We start from the raw sequence: 19,775 nt of genomic DNA on the forward strand, positions 1-19,775 counted from the left end.
ACTTAAACCTAACTAACCTAAGGACATAACATAACATCCAGTCGCAAAAACAGTAATTATGAAAGTAATGCAATAAGTCCATGGGCGAAGATATATATCGGCTGTCATCCTATCGTCCCTCATAGTAAGGATGGATAAAGTGAAACTTTAAAAAAGCGCATACAGCTTTGATTCCATCTATAACACTTTGTTTGTCGATAAAACTCATATCTCTTCGTTCATATATATATATTAAATTTTTAATAGATTAGGTTTCACTATAGGTGTCCGCAAAGGCAATATATGCTCAGCCAATATGTTATCACATAGGGCCTGATGGTGGCATAATGGAATGCCGTAACGGGTTGCCTCTGGAATAAATCAGAGATGGTTTATTTATTCCTGTTATATTTTAAATTTTATTCCGTGTTTCTCTCTCCACTTCGAGGGAAATTACTGATGTACATTTGTTGAGGTCCAGCAGTACACTCTGTCATTCTTTTTTCCTGTTTGAGATATCTAATTTTCTGTTTCAGCCTGACGTTATTGGAATATAAATGAATTACGTTTTCGAGTATATCTTTATTTCGTAACTCGTCGGACACCCTGGGTACATAGATTCAATCATGTGTGGATGTAACTTCAGATCATTGAACCAAAAAGGTGGTATTCACATTAATAACGTAAAAAGGTGTGCTTCGCATGTACTATTAAATTACACCTACCATTTGGATACCAAAGCAATCTACCCTAAAAATAGTAAATAGATAACTGTCACTCTTTTGAGATAAATTTAGTTTTTTGTATATCTTAAGTTTAGTTTTTGGGGCACAATACATTTTCAGACTCATCGAATCAGTTATATCAATACAAGTAAATTTTGAATTTCGCCCCCCTCTTGGAAAAAGTTTTATTTGTATGTCCATGTGATTCACCAACAGGAAAGCGAGTTCTCACATGTCACCTCGTAAGAACAGTGTTCAGTTTTTATACACTGCTTTTCTTCTTGTGGTTAGAATTTCAAACTTCATCTTTTTCCTGGTCTTCATCCGATTCTTCACGGTGTCAGCACATTATTCTGGATTCGGCAGTAATGTTAGGGGTAGAGGAGAGGGTGGCCGGATGCCATTGCTGTCACCTACACTCCGCCCCTCCCCTACCCTCCTGAGACGGAATTTGTTTCCCCAATGTGTCTCTAGTGTGTTCCCATGTGAAAGTGTGAGAACATTTCCGAAATGTTTGCCAAACTGTAACGGAGGCGGGACGTGGGAAACCGCCTAAAAACCACTTCCGGGCTAGCCTGCACACCGACCCACGTCGTTAATCAGCCGGACGGATTCGATCAGAGGCCGGCGCACCTCCCCGATTCCCGGAAACGGCGTGCTAACGTGCGCGGCTACCCGTGCGGGTCAGTTAGAATACCAGTCTTTTAAACAAATCTGTAGCATTTGTGCCATGCCACAGCCTCAGGGTTTCCGCTTGTAACCTTTTACAGATTACAGAGAGCTGCGATCGATCTTGCATGCAACGACGTAGTTCCTTCGAAGCGTTCCATCGCGGCCGTTCCGACGGTAGGCGTGACTCACTGATAGCTCCGCATCGGCGGTGGGTTACTAGTGGCTGTAACGTACCCGTTCCTTCGGCAACAGCTAATAGGGACCGAGTATCGAGTGCAGAATGTTTCCCTGCGGAAACAGTCGTCCCAACGCGGAAGACTGCTCCTAGTGTGATCGCTCTTTCTTGACTACAGTCCTGTACTCGCATATCATGCACATGACATAAAGGTTCTCTGAGCGTCGTACAGCGAAATAATTGAAAAAAAACTACACTGCAGGAACCAATGTTTCGGCCACGGTTACAACGGCCTCCTTCTGTATCTACTGATGTGCACTAGCTGTGAGGAGTTGCTTATATTTTATGTGATAGGTGCTCACCGAGCATGACGTCGCGTCTTAATTTTGGAAGGTCGTTATTATGACTGGTCATTTGAGGTGGGAGGAGCGGAAACTTCATTATAATAGGTTCCTACGGTGGATGGAGTGGGTAACTGCTCCTGTCTGTTGCTTCTCGCACTGTGTGCTATGATAGGTGTTCATCGACGACTGAGGCGTGGGCTCCTGTTTTCCGCCTGCTGATGCAAACTCGCTGGTAGCGTTCGCGTCACGTGTTGTTGGTGCGGCCTGTCGGGGCTGGAAACCAGCCTTGATCCATCCTTTCTGTCCATGTTGTTTGGGTGTTTATTTCTTTAGCTTCTCTGATCTCGCTTTTCGTCGAAGCCCGCTCCTTGGCCAGTACGAAGTGTCGGTAAATTAGATTTCGGCAACTGCAGACTTGCCGTGTTGCCCCAGACGAATTCATCGCCCACGTTCTCGTATGTGCGATGCTGTCGGCTTGGTTGGATTGGCGCATGCATTGCTGACTTTAAGTGTAGGCTTCCGATAAACTGTGTCGAGTGCCGTCTGACATTCCGTATGCTTCCACGTCTTCTTTACCTCGAGCGTGAACTGCATCTTGCCGCGCATTTTATTCAAATATTCAAATATTCGTGAAACCCGTAGCTCCGTTTCACCATGAGGTCATATGGTGAACGTATCGTCCACGTATCTGAAACAGCGTCGTGGGCGTAAAGAATATGAAGAAAGTGCCGTTGCTTCAAAGGCCTCGATGACTATTACTGCTGCCAGCGGGGATATTTGCACGCCCAATTAAACCACTAATCAGCGCAGAATTCAGTTATCTGTTCGTCGGCCATTGGTTCGCAGCGCCCAAGCGTTGCTCAGAACATAGCACATGAACTCAAAACGCTACGCAGAACGTTCGTGGACAATGGCTACAACCATATAACAATCCAAACAGCCATGGCAACAAACAAAGGAAAGCGAGATAGGCAAGAAATCTACAAACTGCAGCCAACAGCGCGCCTACCTTAGAAGAACGTCACTGGCCGGATAGGTAAACTCCTGCGCCGGGCTGGTGACGAGCCTGTCTACCATAGACGCAGCAAGATCCAGGATGTGCTACGTTCCACCAAGGACACGATAGATGCTTTACACAAGGCAGATAGAACAAGGTAGAATGTTAGTGTGGAGATGTATACAAACCGGCTGGACGATAGCAATGCGCATAGAGGACATAAGGGCACATTCGTCTGGGGCAACACAGTAAATCTGCAGTGGCCGAGCACCGGTAAGACTGTGGCAAGGAAATCAAAATTAACGAAAACTGCGTACTGGCCAAGCAGCCGCCTTTGACGAAACTCAGTATCAGAGAAACCGTAGAAATAATAAAACATCCTAATAACATGAAGAGAGAGGATAGATACAGGCTTGCCCCATCCTAGTGCCACGAACGACACGTGACGCGAGCGCTTCCGGCGACTAACTGTCTCCTCAGTCGTCGATGAGCATCAGTCATGACGGAAAATGTGAGAAGCAATGGACAACAGCAGATCCTCAACCCATCCATTGTGGCAACCAGTTCCACTACACCGCTAAAGAAACTGGCACACGCACGCATATTCAAATACAGAGATATGTAAATAGACAGAATACGGCGCTGCGGTCGGCAACGCCTGTATAAGACAAGTGTCTGGCGCAATTGTTAGATCGGTTACTGCTGCTACAATGGTAGGTTATCAAGATTTAAGTGAGTTTGAACGTGGTGTTATAGTCGGCACACGAGCGGTGGGACACAGCATCTCCCAGGTAGCGATGAAGTGGGGATTTTACCAAGCGACCGTTCCACGAGCGTACCACGAATGTCAGGAATCCGGTGTGCATGTCAGGAATCCGGTTAAACATAAAATCTCCGACACTGCTGCGGCCGGAAGAAGATACTGCAAGAATGGAACCAACGACGACTGGAGAAAATAGTTCAACGTGACAGAAGTGCAACCCTTCCGCAAATTGCTGCAGATTTCAGTGCTGGGTCATCAACAGGTGTTAGCGTGTGAACCATTCAACGAAACATCATCGATATGGGCTTTCGGAGCCAAAGACCCATTCGCGTCCCCTTGATGCCTGCACGACACACAGCTGTAGGCCTCGCCTGGGCCCGTCAACATCGACATTGGACTGTTGATGACTGGAAACATGTCGCCTAGTCCGACGAGTCTCGTTTCAAATTGTATCGAGCGGATGGACGTGTACGGCATGGAGACAACTTCATGAACCCATGGACCACGCATGTCACCAGGGGACTGTTCAAGCTAGTGGAGGCTCTGTAATGGTGTGGGGCGTGTGCAGTTGGAGTGATATGGGACTCCTGATACGTTTAGGTACATTTCTGACGGGTCACATATAAGTAAGCATCCTGTCTGACCACCTGCATCCATTCATGTCCACTGTGCGTCGCGACGGACTTGGGCAATTCCAGCAGGATAATGTGACACCCCACACGTCCAGAACTGCTGCATAGTGGCTCCAGAAACACTCCTCTGAGTTTAAACACTTCCGCTGTCCACCAATCACCCCCGTCATGAACGTTACTGAGCATATCTGGGATGCCTTGCAACGTGCTGTTCAGGAGAGATCTGCACCCCCTCGTACTCTTACGGGTTTATGGAGAGCGCTGCAGGATTCATGGTGCCAATTCTCTCCGGCACTCCTTCAGACCTTAGTCGAGTCCATGCCATGTCGTGTTGGGGCATTTCTGCGTGCTCGCGGGGGCCCTGCATGATATTAGGCAGGTGTACCAGTTTCTTTGGCTTATCATTGTGTAATAAAGTTCCCGTTCCTTCCTCCTCAAGCGACCAATCATAACGACGACTTTTTAGAATTATGACGTAACGTCATGCTCAGCGAGCAGTAGTGACATAAAATATTTTCGCACAAGAAGCTGAGTAGCACCGTGGTGTAGTGGTTATGGTACAATACTGTTGCGTGTAGGCTCAAGAAAACGATCGCCGAAAGTATGACGTGAGTCACTGCCCTGCTGTCTATCAGCCTGGTGACCTCGTCTGGATCTTCACTCCTGTTCGGAAGGTTGGTCTCTCTGCGAAGCTTCTCAGGCACTACTTTGGACCTTATAAGTTTGTAAGACAGTTGTTTGATGTTACTTATGAAGTTGAACATTTCGACTCAGACACAAGACGACGAAATATCAGAGATACGGTCCACGTCCTTCGAATGAAGCCCTATAAGGATTCTGCAACCCATGGTAAATTCGAAGCTCCAGCGACAGGCAACAAGCGGAAAGGTGACGAAGAGCGTAGCGGCAAAGGAAGGTCTAAGAAGATCACCGCCAGGGTGAGAATCAGTCATCAGGAGTCGGAGTATGCAGGATCGATGGCTCGTTCCCGGACTAGGACGATGTAACACCGAGACGCTGTTCTCTTAAGGAGGGAGCCATGTCGCAGAAGAACCTAAGTAGCTCCGTGCTGTAGTGGTTATGATGCTAAAGTATTGCCGGGAGGGTCGTAAGTTCAAATCTAACCTAGCCTGTGCCATTTTAATTTCTATATTCAGTTCGAGTACATTCTAGAGGTGTCCCCAAAAGTCAAGAGTCATTGTGCTGGAATGTTCTGTAGTTGTATATATACCGTATGTGTTCTGTCCGGAGGCAGTTCGCTCCGCGCTCTTGTATGTTCAAGTGCTGAATAAACCTTCGTTAAGTGAAGTTAGCGTTCGTCATTCATCTAATTACACCTTCTGCTACGTGACAATATGATGTGATAAAATAAATTATTCAGATAAGGGAGACGAAAATTTAATAATCATGGGGGATTGGCATTCAATTGTAGGAAAAGGAAGAGAAAGAAAAGTAGGAGGTGAATATGGAATGGGGGTAAGGAACGAAAGAGGAAACTGCCTGGTAGAATTTTGCACAGAACGTAACTTAATCATGGCTAACACTTGGTTTAAGAATCATGAAAGAAGGTTGTATATGTGGAAGAAACCAGAAGGTTTCAGATAGATTATATAATGGTAAGACAGATATAGTAACCAGATTTTAAATTGTAAGACTTTCCAGGGGCAGATGTGGACTCTGACCACAATTTATTGATTATGAACTGTACGCTAAAACTGAAGAAACTGCAGAAAGGTGGGAATTAAAGGAGATGGGACCTGGATCAAATGAAACAACCTGAGGTTTAGAGAGTTTCCGAGCGAGCATTAGGGAACGATTGACAAGAACGGGGGAAAGAAATGCAGTAGAAGAAGAACGGGTAGCTTTGAGAGATGAAATAGTGAAGGCAGCAGAGGATCAAGTAGGTAAAAAGACGAGGGTTAGTAGAAACCTTTGGGAAACAGAAGAGATATTGAATTTAATTGATGAAAGGAGAAAATATAAAGATGCAGTAAACGAAGCAAGTGAAAAGGAATACAAACATCTCAAAAATGAGATCGACAAAAAGTGCAAAATGGCTAAGCAGGGATGGCTACAGGACAAATGGCTCAAATAACTCTGAGCACTATGGGACTTAACATCTGAGGTCATCAGTCCCCTAAAACTTAGAACTACTTAAACCTAACTAACCTAAAGACATCACACACATCCATGCCTGAGGCAGGATTCGAACCTGCGACCGTAGCGACCGCGCGGTTCCAGACTGAAGTGCCTCGAACCGCTCGGCCACAACGCTACAGGACAGATGTAAGGATGTAGAGGCATATATCACTAGGGGTAAGATAGATACTGCCTACGGGAAAATTAAAAAGACCTTTGGAGAAATAGAACCCCAGTTCTCCGCAAAGAAGAGAAAAGTGGAAGGAGTATATAGAGGGTCTATACAAGGTCGATGTCATTGAGGGCAATATTATGGAAATCAAAGAGGACATAGATGAAGATGAAATGCGGGATATGATACTGCGTGAAGAACATGACTGAGCACTGAAAGACCTGAGTCGAAACAAGGCCCCGGGAGTAGATAACATTCCATTAGAACTACTGACATCCTTGGGAGAGAGAGCCATGACAAAACTCTACCATCTGGTGAGCAAGACGTATGAGACAGGCGAAATACCCTCAGACTTCAAGAAGAATATAATAATTCCAATCCCAAAGAAAGCAGGTGTTGACAGGAGTGAAAATTACCGAAACATCATTTTAATAAGTCATGGTTGCAAAATACTAACATGAATGCTTTACAGACTAATGGAATAACTGATAGAAGCCGACTTCGGGGAAGATCAGTTTGGATTCCGTACAAATGTTGGAACACGCAGGCAATACTGACCCTTCGACCTATCTCAGAAGATAGATTAAGGAAATGCAAACCTATGTTTCTAGCATTTGTAGACTTAGAAAAAGCATTTGACAATGTTGACTGGAATACTCTCTTTCAAATTCTAAAGGTAGCAAGGGTAAAATACAGGGAGCGAAAGGCTATTTACAATTTGTACAGAAACCAGATGGCAGTTATAAGAGTCGAGGGACATGAAAGGGAAGCAGTGGTTGGGAAGGGAGTGAGACAGGGTTGTAGCCTCTCCCCAATGTTATTCAATCTGTATATTGAACAAGCAGTAAAGGAAACAAAAGAAAAATTCGGAGTAGGTATAAAGTCCATGGAGAAGAAACAAAAACTTTGAGGTTCGCCGATGACATTGTAATTCTGTCAGAGACAGCAAAGGATTTGGAAGTAGCTGAACGGAATGGACAGTGACTTGAAAGAAGGATATAAGATGAAAGTCTACAAAAACGAAACGAGTATAATGGAATGCAGTCGAATTAAATCAGGCGATGCTGAGGTACTTAAATTAGGAAATGAGGCACTTAAAGTAGCAGTTGAGTTTTGCTATTTGTGAGCAAAATATCTGATGATGGTCAATGTAGATAGGACATAAAATGTAAACTGGCAATGGCAAGGAAAGCGTTTCTGAAGAAGAGAAATTTGTTAACATCGAGTATAGACTTAAGTGTCAGTAAGTCCTTTCAGAAAGTATTTGTATGGAGTGTAGCCATGTATAGAAGTGAAACATGGACGATAAATAGTTTAGACAGAAGAGAACAGAAGCTTTTGAAATGTGGTGCTACAGAAGAATGCTGAAGATTAGATGGATAGATCACGTAACTAATGAAGAGGTACTGAACAGAACTGGGGAGAAGAGTAATTTGTGGCACAACTTGACTAAAAGAAGGATCGATTGGTAGGACATGTTCTGAGGCATCAAGAGATAATCATTTTAGTATTGGAGGAAAGCGTGGAGGGTAAAAATCGTAGAGGGGGACCCAGAGATGAATACAGTAAGCAGATTCAGAAAGATGTAGGTTCCAGTAGTTACACGGAGATGAAGAAGTTTGCAGAGGATGAAGGAGCATGGAGAGCTGCATCAAACCAGTCTCAGGACTGAAGACCACAACAATAAAATGAGTAGTAATCCCTCGTATCTTGTATTCGTCGTCCGTACGTGAAATGTTCGTTGGCGGCAATAGAACCGTTCTTTAGTCAGCTTTAAACGCCAGTTCTTGAAATTTTCTCAATAGCGTTTTCGCAAAGAACGTCGCCTTCCCTAGAGGGACTCTCATTTGAGTTCCTGAATCATCTCCGTAACACTTGCGCGTTGTTCTAACCTATCGGTAACAAATCTAGCAGCTCTGAATTGCTTCGATCTCTTCCTTTAATCCCGCCTGGTGCGGATCGCAAACACTCGAGCACGGTTTTAGAAAGCATTGTTCAAGAACAGTTCGGACTATCGTTCTTTAAAAGGCCTCCTTTAGAAATGAACTTCGGTTTCGTAAAACTCTACCGATAAACCTAAGTCAACCATTCGCCTTTCCTGCCACAACCTTTACATGCTCATTGCATTTTATATACTTTTTGTAGCGTGATGCCTCGATATTTAATCGACGTGACTCTGTCAATCATCACAGTACTAGTGTTGTATTCGAACAATAAGCTCCGATTGATTTGTTTTTTCTACTTATCTGCATCAAGTTACATTTTTCTACATTTAGAGCTAGGTGCCATATAGAAATTATGTCTGAGTCATTTTGTATCCTTCTACAGTCACTCAACGGCGACAACGTACCGTATACCAGAGCATCACAACAAACAACCGCACTGCTGCCGACCCTGTCAGCCAGATCATTTCTATACATTTAAAATAATAACGGTCCTATCACAATTCCCTGGGACACTCCTAACGATACGCTTGTCTCTTACGAACACTCGCCGTTAAGGACAACGTACTGGGTTCTGTTTTCAAGAAGACTTCGGACCACTCACATATCTGGGAACCTATTCCATATGTTTGTACTTTTGTTAACAGTCTGCAGTGGGGAAATCTAGAAATATGGAATCTTCCTGTTGCCTTTCAACCACACCACGCAGTATATCATGCAAGAAAAGGGCAAGCTGAGTTTCGCTCAAACCAAGCTGATTCGTAACTTGAGCTTCTCAGTCACAAGAAAATTTATTACATTCCAACTGCGAATATGTTCAATGATTCTGCAGCAAACCGAAGACAGGGATACTGGTCTGTAATTCTGCCGGTCCATTCTTTTACTCTTATGGAGGAATCACCTGCTCTTTTTCCAGTAGCTTGGGACATCGTGCTGGGCGAGAGATTCGCTAAGTAAGGGGTCAATGCCTTACAATACTCTTTTTCAAACCGAACTGGGATTCCATCCGGACCTGCGATTTATTTGTTTTCAACGCTTTCAGTTGCTTCTCTAAGCTAGGGACGGATATTACTTTGTCGTCCACACGGTAGTCTGTGGGATTGTCAAACGACGGTATGTCTGTACGATTCTTTTGGGTGAACGAGCTCTTAAACACGAAATTTAGAACTTAGGCTTACGTTTTACTGTCTTCTATTGCCACATAAGGCTGGTCAACGAGTTGCTGGATGGAAGTCTTAGACTCGCTTGGGCATTTTACATAACACCAGATTTTTTCCAGGTTCTCTGCCATATCTATTGCTAAGGTATGACGGTGGTAGTATATGCTTGCCGGCCGAAGTGGCTGTGCGGTTAAAGGCGCTGCAGTCTGGAACCGCAGGACCGCTACGGTCGCAGGTTCGAATCCTGCCTCGGGCGTGGATGTTTGTGATGTCCTTAGGTTAGTTAGGTTTAACTAGTTCTAAGTTCTAGGGGACTAATGACCTCAGCAGTTGAGTCCCATAGTGCTCAGAGCCATTTTTTTGAGTATATGCTTCGCGCATAGATCTTTTAAGAGACCCGCGAACCTCTACTAATCTTTGCCTGTCGTCATTTGTGCGTTCTCTTTTGCGCCTAGAGTGCAACAGCCTTTGCTTCCCTTCCTTCTAAACGCAAAACGCCTGAGGAAAGTGTTAAGGAGACCAGGCAGCCACGTGGAAGGGCGTGGCAGCGACTCACAGGCGGCGACTATCGAGCGGCGTGGGATGGGGGAGTGAAGGCCAACGGGCGCGCGGATACAGCCGGAGCCCCCTCTTGTTCGTTCAACACAACCCGTGCAGAGTGACTCGTCCCACTCAAAAGGGGAAGCCAGCGCGATGGCAGGCATTGTCCGGTGTCTGCACGTCTGCCTTGCATCGTAAAGCGACAACATACCCAAGCACAGAGCATATGAAAATGCCCACCTGTGGCGTTAGCAGCACGAGCAGTTTCGTAAGACAGTCAAGAGACAATGGTTCTATCTTTTCGTTGAAAAGGTGGACATCTGAAAGCAGAGAGTGTGGAAGTGACGTCATTGAAGGTAGGCGAACATGCCTAGACGGCTACTACTTGCGCTACCCCATATGTGACGCATATTTTACCATCTGGAGGAACCTTCACACAGTTCGTCTACATCTACATGACCACTCATCAATTCACATTTACGTGCGTGGCAGATGTTCATCGAATCACCTTTCGACTATTTTTCTATAGTTCCACTCTCGAACAACACACGGGAAAAATCTAAACTTAAATTATTCCGTGAAACCTACGATTTCTCTTCTTTTATTATGAACATCAGTTCTCTCTACGTAGGTTGGAGCCAACAAAATATTTTCGCATTCGAATGAGAAAGCTGGTGATTAAAACTTCGCGAAAGGATTACGCTGCAACGAAAAATGCCTTTGTCTTAATGATTTCCACCCCAGGTCCCCTATGATGTCCGTTGACACTCTTTTCCTATTTCTCGATGATACAAAATGTGCTGCCCTTCTTTGAACTTTCTTGATGAACTCCGTTAATGCTATCTGGTAAGGATCTACAGAGCGCAGCACTCCAAAAGAGGGCGGAGCGCCGAGTGTAGGCCGTCCGTTTAGTAAATCTGTTGCATCCTCTAAGTGTTCTGCCAATAAAACGTAGCCATTGGTTCAGCTTTCCCACATTATTTTCTATGTGATCGTTCCAATTTAAGTTGTTCATAATTGTTATCTCTAGCTACTTAGACGAATAACCCAATTATTGACAGCTATTACGTTTGTGTAATTTATCGTGTAACCGAAACTTACCGGACTCCTTTTACTACTCATGTGGATCATCTCACACTTTTCGTTATTTAATTGTCACTTTTCACACCATACAGATATCTCGTCTAAATCATTTTGCAGTTGGTTTTGATCTTCTGATGACTTTACTAGACGGCAAACAGCAGCATCACCTGCAAATAATCTAAGACGGCTACTCATGTCTCCTAATTTGTTTATATGGATTGAGAACAGCAGAGACCCTATACCATTTCCTTGAGAGAACAACAGATATCACTTCTGTTTTACTCGGTGACTTTCCGTCAGTTTCTACGAACTACTACCTTTCTGACAGTAAATCGTGAATACAGTTGCACAACTGACGCGATACTCTATAGGTACGCAGTGCGATTAGAAGCTGCTTGTGAGGATCGGTGGCAAATACCTTCTGAGAATCTATACATATGGAATCAATTTGAGATCCGTTATCGACAGCACTTATTACTTCGTGTGAATAAAGAGCTAGTTGACTTGTACAAGAACCATATTTTCTGAATCCGTGCTGCCTATGCATCAAAAGATTGGTCACTGCGAAGCAATTCATAGTGTTCGAACACATTATTGTTCCAAAATCCTGGTGCAGATCGATGTCAGCGATATGGGCGCGTAATACATCGGATTGGTCCTGTTTCCTTTGTTGAGTATTGGTGTGATCTGTGCAACTGTTCGGGTACGGATCTTTCATCGAGGGAGCGGCTGTATATTCTTGACAAGTATCGAGCTGTGCTACCAGCGCAACCTGAGAGTAACCTAATTAGTATACAATCTGGGCCAGAAGACTTGCTTTTTCAGTGACGTGAGTTGCTTCGCTACATCGAGGGTATCTACTTTTAAGTTATGTTGGCAGGTGTTCTTGATTAGAGTTACTTCGTCTGATGCGGTGAAGCTCCAATATCCTGCTCTCTACTGTCTATAGTTCTGTATCCGATGACTCCACCTTAGCGTATTCAATGCCTCCTCCTCTCTAGAAGCCTAACAAAGCTGGGACCATACTGAAGCATACCACAGGGAACTAACGAGCGTCAATTGCAGATCCTTTGCTTATCATTATTTCTATGACCTAGCGGCTGTTGTAGATTTCGCCCAACTCGCAATTCCTCGGGAATCATTATCTTCGGCACCCCGTATTCCACTGAGCACCCATGATACATTTCACTTGAAAACACGGTCATTATGAAGGTCTTTTTTACCCACATACCGTGTCAAACACTATAGCGTTAACCGGATTAACATCCCGGGTATCTGGAGTTTGAAGTACAGGGTGACCCAAAAGTTCGTTAACATTTGAAAATGCAGTAATTCACGGAATAATGTAGGTAAAGAAATAGAACTCGACACACATGCCTGAAATGATATGGGGTCTTATTGAAACCGAAGACGAGTGCAAATGCCGGCCAACAGAAGGCGCTGAACAGCAACACGTCAGCGACGCAACTGGAGAATCGTCTAGAAAATGAGCTGTAGTGAGAGAGGGAGTCAGATGCGCCAGCTATCGCGGCATGTTGAAAAATGATTCAAATGGCTCTGAGCACTATGGGACTTAACTGCTGAGGTCATCAGTCCCCTAGAACTTAGAACTACTTAAACCTAACTAACCTAAGGACATCACACACATCCATGCCCGAGGCAGGATTCGAACCTGCGACCGCAGCGGTCGCGCGGTTCCAGACTGTAGCGCCTATAACCTCTCGGCCACTCCGGCCGGCCGGCATGTTGACTCTACCAGAGATGGCACTCTTAGTGAAGCTTTACTATCAGAATGGAGAATCCGCTATTGCTCTTTGCGATCCTATAGCCATAAGAAGGGTATTCGAACGGGTTAATTTCCTGTGACAAGTGCCACTGTGAAGGAAATTATCACTGAGTTCGAATCTACAGGCTGTTTCGCCGATGCCCCCACTAGTCGAAGACCAGACACAAGTGCTACTGCTGCTTGGACAGTTGAAGAAGAAATGGTGACTTTATCGGATTCATCTTCGCGTGGTGAAATTAGCATCCGCGATGTCACACGTAGCACCGGCATTCTATGCTTTACTATTGGAGACCACTAAGGCGTACTCTCCAATACTATCCATACAAAATCCAGCGGCACCGTGAGCTGTTAGCCACCGATTTTGTGAAGCGGATAGCATTTACGATGCGGGCACTTCAAAAAATGGAAGAAGATAACAATTGGTTGTATAACGTGTTGTGGGCCGACGAAGCCCATTCACACTACAAGGACCCATCGACACCGACAACTGGAGAATTTTCCCTACCTAAAATCCTGCAACTGTCGTGGAAAACCCAATTCATGACGAAGATGTCACGGTGCGGAGTGGATTTACCACGTCAATCGTGATTGGACCCTTTTTCTTCGAGGAAATGCGGGTTGCTGCTTTTCAAACTGTCAACGTGACGGCTGCGAGATACTCCGATTCCACATATTGCTAAACGTGCGAAATATCTGTTGCGCACATCGTTTGGTGATGATCGCGTGCTGAGCCGCCACTTCCTTCATGCTTGGCTTCCCCCATCCCCAGACCTTAATCCGTCTGAATATTGGTTGTGAGGTTACCTAAAGTGGCAAGTATACCACGATCGTTCGACCTCATTAGGGACGCTAAGAAATAACATCCGAGGGCAGTTTCCCGTCACACCTACTGATATGCCGTACAGTGCTGTTCACAACATTGTTCCACGACTACACGTATTGTTGATGAACGACGGCCGAGATGATGAGCATTTGTTATAAAGAACAACTAGACTGGACACATCAGGGGGACGATGTTGTTTCTTCGGGAGAGCCTCGGTTGTGCGCGCATCGTCACAATTGCCGCATCCATGTGTGGAGGCACCGAGGAATACAGGTGTTGCATTTGTCATTGTCATTCGGGCACAGCAGCTGGCTTTGATCGTATGAGGTGGAGTTGGATACACAACACAATCACCTGCGATTTGCAAGGCTCGTAAGTTGCACAGCAGATGTTACGTTTCTGACGTGTTAATGCAGGTACTTTCGTGCTATCTTCGAGATCTCCGTGATGTAGGACGATACGTTATCCACGCTATCCCGATACAGGGAGTGTTCGATCGTTGTTCTGGCCGTCACCACTGATGAACTATGGCAAAGAGTTGAAGAAGCATGAAGTGACATGCCCGTATGTCTTATGAAAGCTCGCTTTGACCCGATGAAAAGCCAAGTTTGAGCGGTTGTTGCTGCCATAGGTGGCAGCTCTGCGTGCTAATATCTACACACTCTACATCCCCACATCAGCTACAATTATATCATAAATGCGAAAGTAAGTCTGTCTGTCGGGTTTTCACGACTAAACCGCTGAAAAAATTTCGATGAAATTTGCTGTGTACGTAGCTTGAACTTTGCTGTATGTGAGCAGCAAATAAATCCATACTAATATTAAAACTGCGAAAGTAAGTCTGGCTGTTGCGTTTTCAAGACTAAACTGCTGAAACAATTTCGATGAAATTTTCTGTGTACATAGCTTGAACCCTGAGGAAGGACATAGGCTACATTAGAAAGTATGTGCTGCAGCATACATGGTCCACCCACATTAAACTTGAGTAACTGATCACCCATATGAGACAAGGGGCTATGAACAGTGTCTCCTCAACGACTGTTCAGTGAACTTGCTGTGGGCGCCTGGTTCATGCACCCATGCTGACTGCTGCTTATCGGTGACGAAGGCTGGAATTATTCAACAATATCGCAACCGGACGTCCACTGGGTCGCGGCAGGTGATCTTTTCAGGTGAATCACGTTTTATGTTCAGTCACATAGAAGACTGTTGGCGCGTACTCTAGAAATGTCTGAAAGCAAACACCTTACAACAATCGACGGAAGGTTCCAGGCCGGAGTAGGGAAGGCTATGCTCTGGGGAATGTTTTCGAGGCCTTCCCTGGGTGATCTCGTCATTCTGGAAGGCACACTGGATCAAGACAAATATGCGTCTATCCTTTGGGACCATGTTCAACCCCACATGTAGTTCGTTTTCACCACAGCACGATGGCGTCTACCTGCAGGACAATGCAATGTGTCACACAGCTCGCTGCGTACGTACATGATTCGAAGACAACCAGGATAAGAAGCTCCATGGTCGTCATTGCTATGTGATCTTTTGGAACAGTTATTATCTTCATATAGTTAAAGGCTACCAGGCCACTGACCTTCTTCTGCGCGAATGCGCACACTTTGCCCAAACTCTTACGGGAATCGTCACCTTAGCTGGCGCGAGTAATGAGTGAATGGGCAAATATCCTTTAGGAACATTACGAATGTAGGTTGTGGACAGCTGGGAATGTGGGTCTCACGGGAAGCGTGCAAGGGATAAGTCCCTGAAGTCGCGCTATCTTCTGTGCCCTCGGTGGCTCAGATGGATAGAGCGTCTGCCATGTAAGCACGAGATCCCGGGTTCGAGTTCCGGTTGGGGCACAAAATGGTTCAAATGGCTTTGAGCATTATGGGACTTGCCATCTATGGTCATCAGTCCCCTAGAACTTAGAACTACTTAAACCTAACTAACCTAAGGACATCACACAACACCCAGTCATCACGGTTGGGGCACACATTTTCAGCTGTCCCCATTGAGGTATATCAGCAACACCTGTTGGCAGCTGAGGGCTTCGATTAATTATCATTTCTTTCTAGAGAAGCTGTATGGTCATCATTGGTATCTGTTCTTTCGGAACAACCAGGATAAGTTTATCCTACTGCCATGATCACCAAACCCAATGGAGAATCTGTGGGACCACTTCCATCGAGCTCTTCGTGCCATGGATCCTCAACCGCGAAACCTGACCACAACACTGGAGTCGGCATGTCTCCACATCCCTGCTGGTACCATCCAGAATCTCATTTACTCTCTTCCAGCATGTCTCGCAGATGGTCCGCTCTGCAAAAGATGGATTTTTAGGATTTTTACAGGTGGTCACATTAATGTGACTGAACTGTGTAAATACTGATTTGCAGAATGTTACGTAAATTAGGAAAAATTATTTACGCTTTGAGAAAGCTGTTTATTCTTTGATTTTTTTGCTCTGTCTTCTGTAAATGCTTTTTTTGGCTGATGTATTCTACGTAAAAAGATTCAATGTAATGAATACAATGCTTACACAAGCCTCAATATGTTTCATCTCTACTTGCATACTAATATTATTAAATGTTACGTTTCAACGCCTAAACCGTTGAACCGACGTCGATAAAATGTTCCATGTAGGTAGTTTAAGCGGAAAGAAAGAACATAGAAATTTTGAAAGAAAAGAAAAAAAACGACTGCCAAGAAGGTGAAGTGGGGAATGGAACACCTTTTTTACGTCAGTGAATATAAACCATGTTAAAGAATTACTGAATTTGTTGCATATTGTACATGTTGTTCCGTCACATGATGATTTAGGGGGAAAGGAGGGGGGGGGGGGGGCGAGCACATCAGGAGCTATGCTTACCCGAACAGTCAGGCAGGAGACACGTGACGGCAGCCGACTCTATTGCACACACAATACCTTACGTATCACCACTAATGATAACAAAACTATTGATGTGGGAGTACAGCCGCAGGTAATAGATACCTTCCTACATTTTTTATCTATCCTCATGTTGCAGCTTTAATGACCAGTAGTGTAGCTGCCCCAGATTCCTGGGTTCGACCACCACATTGTCGTCTGTGAGGCATGTTGAAAATACTCGCTTTACTTAAATTCTCTGAGCCGTTTTCAGGGTCGGCTTCCAGATATCGGTGACTGGAGAGAACCTCCAGCACAGACTTATCCGCTGTTAATGAAAAGCACGACCTCATGAGTCAAACTTCGACAAACTCTTACTTCCACATGAGTTATTACATCCTTGTAAATAGCTCTGAAATTTCAGTAGTCGCGTTTCTACATGTTTAGTCTGACAGCGTTTTACAGGAAAGGTTGATTGTTGACCCTCATCAATAAATTTCCTTCATTGCTTTACGTCACATGAAGCATTGAATGGAGTGCACTCAACTCAGAAAGAGTCACGGACAGAACTTCCTGTCAAAAAACTGAGTGCTGGGTCGTGACTGTAACACAGTATCCTGCTATTCCCAGTAAAGCTCTTAATGACTGAGCTATCCAGCCCAGACACAGGACCCGCTCTCGCAGCTTAGCTTATGTAAGAATCTCCCTCCTTGTTCTCAAACTCCATAAAAGTTCTCTAGGACTGACACTACAAGGACTGCAATGGAATTTCGCGAAAGAAGAAAGAAAGGTTAGCGTTTAAGTTCCACCTCTCGTGACACAAGTCGTTACGACGGGGACACTAAGTTAGTTACACAAGGACGAGGGAGAAAACTGTCATGGCCTACGTCATGCAACTATCATCATCTTCGCCCAAATTGACTCAGAGAAACGGTTGCACACATAATTCAGAGTGACGGGATGAATATTTGACCGCCCGCCGGAGTGGCCGAGCGGTTCTAAGCGCTACAGTCTGGAACCGCGCGACCGCTACGGTCGCAGGTTCGAATCCTGCCTCGGGCATGGATTTGTGTGCTGCCCTTAGGTTAGTTAGGTTTAAGTAGTTCTAAGTTCTAGGGGACTGACAACGTCCGAAGTTAAGTCCCATAGTGCTCAGCGCCATTTGAACCATTTTGAATATTTGACCTCCACTTCTCGCAAAGCGAACCCAGCCAAATAATCATCAAATGAGTCACTTTTAAGAACGTCTATTTTTGCGTTTAAGCATATTAATAAATACATTTAATGAGCACAACCAATACAATTCCATTGTTCTAGCAGTTATCATTGAATAACGTATTGCAGGGCTATTTTCCATAATGAGTAACATTTTGCTCAAGGAGTTTCAGCTGATAGAATAAAAAACAGCCTACTTAGACAAAGACAGACAATTATAATATTTGTATAAAAAATCTGAAAATATTGTGAGTTTAACCAGTGATTCCAGGAAGTCACTTAATTACATTAGTTACCAGAAGATAGATTTTTCCCGGGAGATAGATTTACAACTAATTTACTCGTGAATATTTTGCGATTGCACAATTTCAAACTGTGAAGCATTTTTGCACAAACTGCAAACTTTTCATTTAGGATCTCACTTTGGCCGGAAGCATGAACAGTGAAAATCTCGATATTCGTAAATAAATCCGTTTTATGGCCTCTAGAATAAACGCTTAAAACACATTCCGCTCACCTCAGTAAGTTGTTATAAAATCGTGACGCAGTAATGCAAGACATGAGCAAGACACTTGCTGCTGAAACTCATCTACCTAATTTCATTAGCAAGTACTGATTGAAGAAGTAAACTGCGTTTAACTTATTATAAAAGTTCAATTACTCTATGATTCTGCTGACGTCTAATCGTGAAACGTGGTGACAGACTTACACCGATCAGCTACACATTGTGACAGGGTCACAAAAGTACACTCCTGGAAATTGAAATAAGAACACCGTGAATTCATTGTCCCAGAAAGGGGAAACTTTATTGACACATTCCTGGGGTCAGATACATCACATGATCACACTGACAGAACCACAGGCACATAGACACAGGCAACAGAGCATGCACAATGTCGGCACTAGTACAGTGTATATCCACCTTTCGCAGAAATGCAGGCTGCTATTCTCCCATGGAGACGATCGTAGAGATGCTGGATGTAGTCCTGTGGAACGGCTTGCCATGCCATTTCCACTTGGCGCCTCAGTTGGACCAGCGTTCGTGCTGGACGTGCAGACCGCGTGAGACGACGCTTCATCCAGTCCCAAACATGCTCAATGGGGGACAGATCCGGAGATCTTGCTGGCCAGGGTAGTTGACTTACACCTTCTAGAGCACGTTGGGTGGCACGGGATACATGCGGACGTGCATTGTCCTGTTGGAACAGCAAGTTCCCTTGCCGGTCTAGGAATGGTAGAACGATGGGTTCGATGACGGTTTGGATGTACCGTGCACTATTCAGTGTCCCCTCGACGATCACCAGTGGTGTACGGCCAGTGTAGGAGATCGCTCCCCACACCATGATGCCGGGTGTTGGCCCTGTGTGCCTCGGTCATATGCAGTTCTGATTGTGGCGCTCACCTGCGCGGCGCCAAACACGCATACGACCATCATTGGCACCAAGGCAGAAGCGACTCTCATCGCTGAAGACGACACGTCTCCATTCGTCCCTCCATTCACGCCTGTCGCGACACCACTGGAGGCGGGCTGCACGATGTTGGGGCGTGAGCGGAAGACGGCCTAACGGTGTGCGGGACCGTAGCCCAGCTTCATGGAGACGGTTGCGAATGGTCCTCGCCGATACCCCAGGAGCAACAGTATCCCTAATTTGCTGGGAAGTGGTGGTGCGGTCCCCTACGGCACTGCGTAGGATCCTACGGTCTTGGCGTGCATCCGTGCGTCGCTGCGGTCCGGTCCCAGGTCGACGGGCACGTGCACCTTCCGCC

The sequence above is a fragment of the Schistocerca americana genome, chromosome 3 (genome assembly GCF_021461395.2).
Source record: "Schistocerca americana isolate TAMUIC-IGC-003095 chromosome 3, iqSchAmer2.1, whole genome shotgun sequence".
NCBI lineage: Eukaryota > Metazoa > Arthropoda > Insecta > Orthoptera > Acrididae > Schistocerca > Schistocerca americana.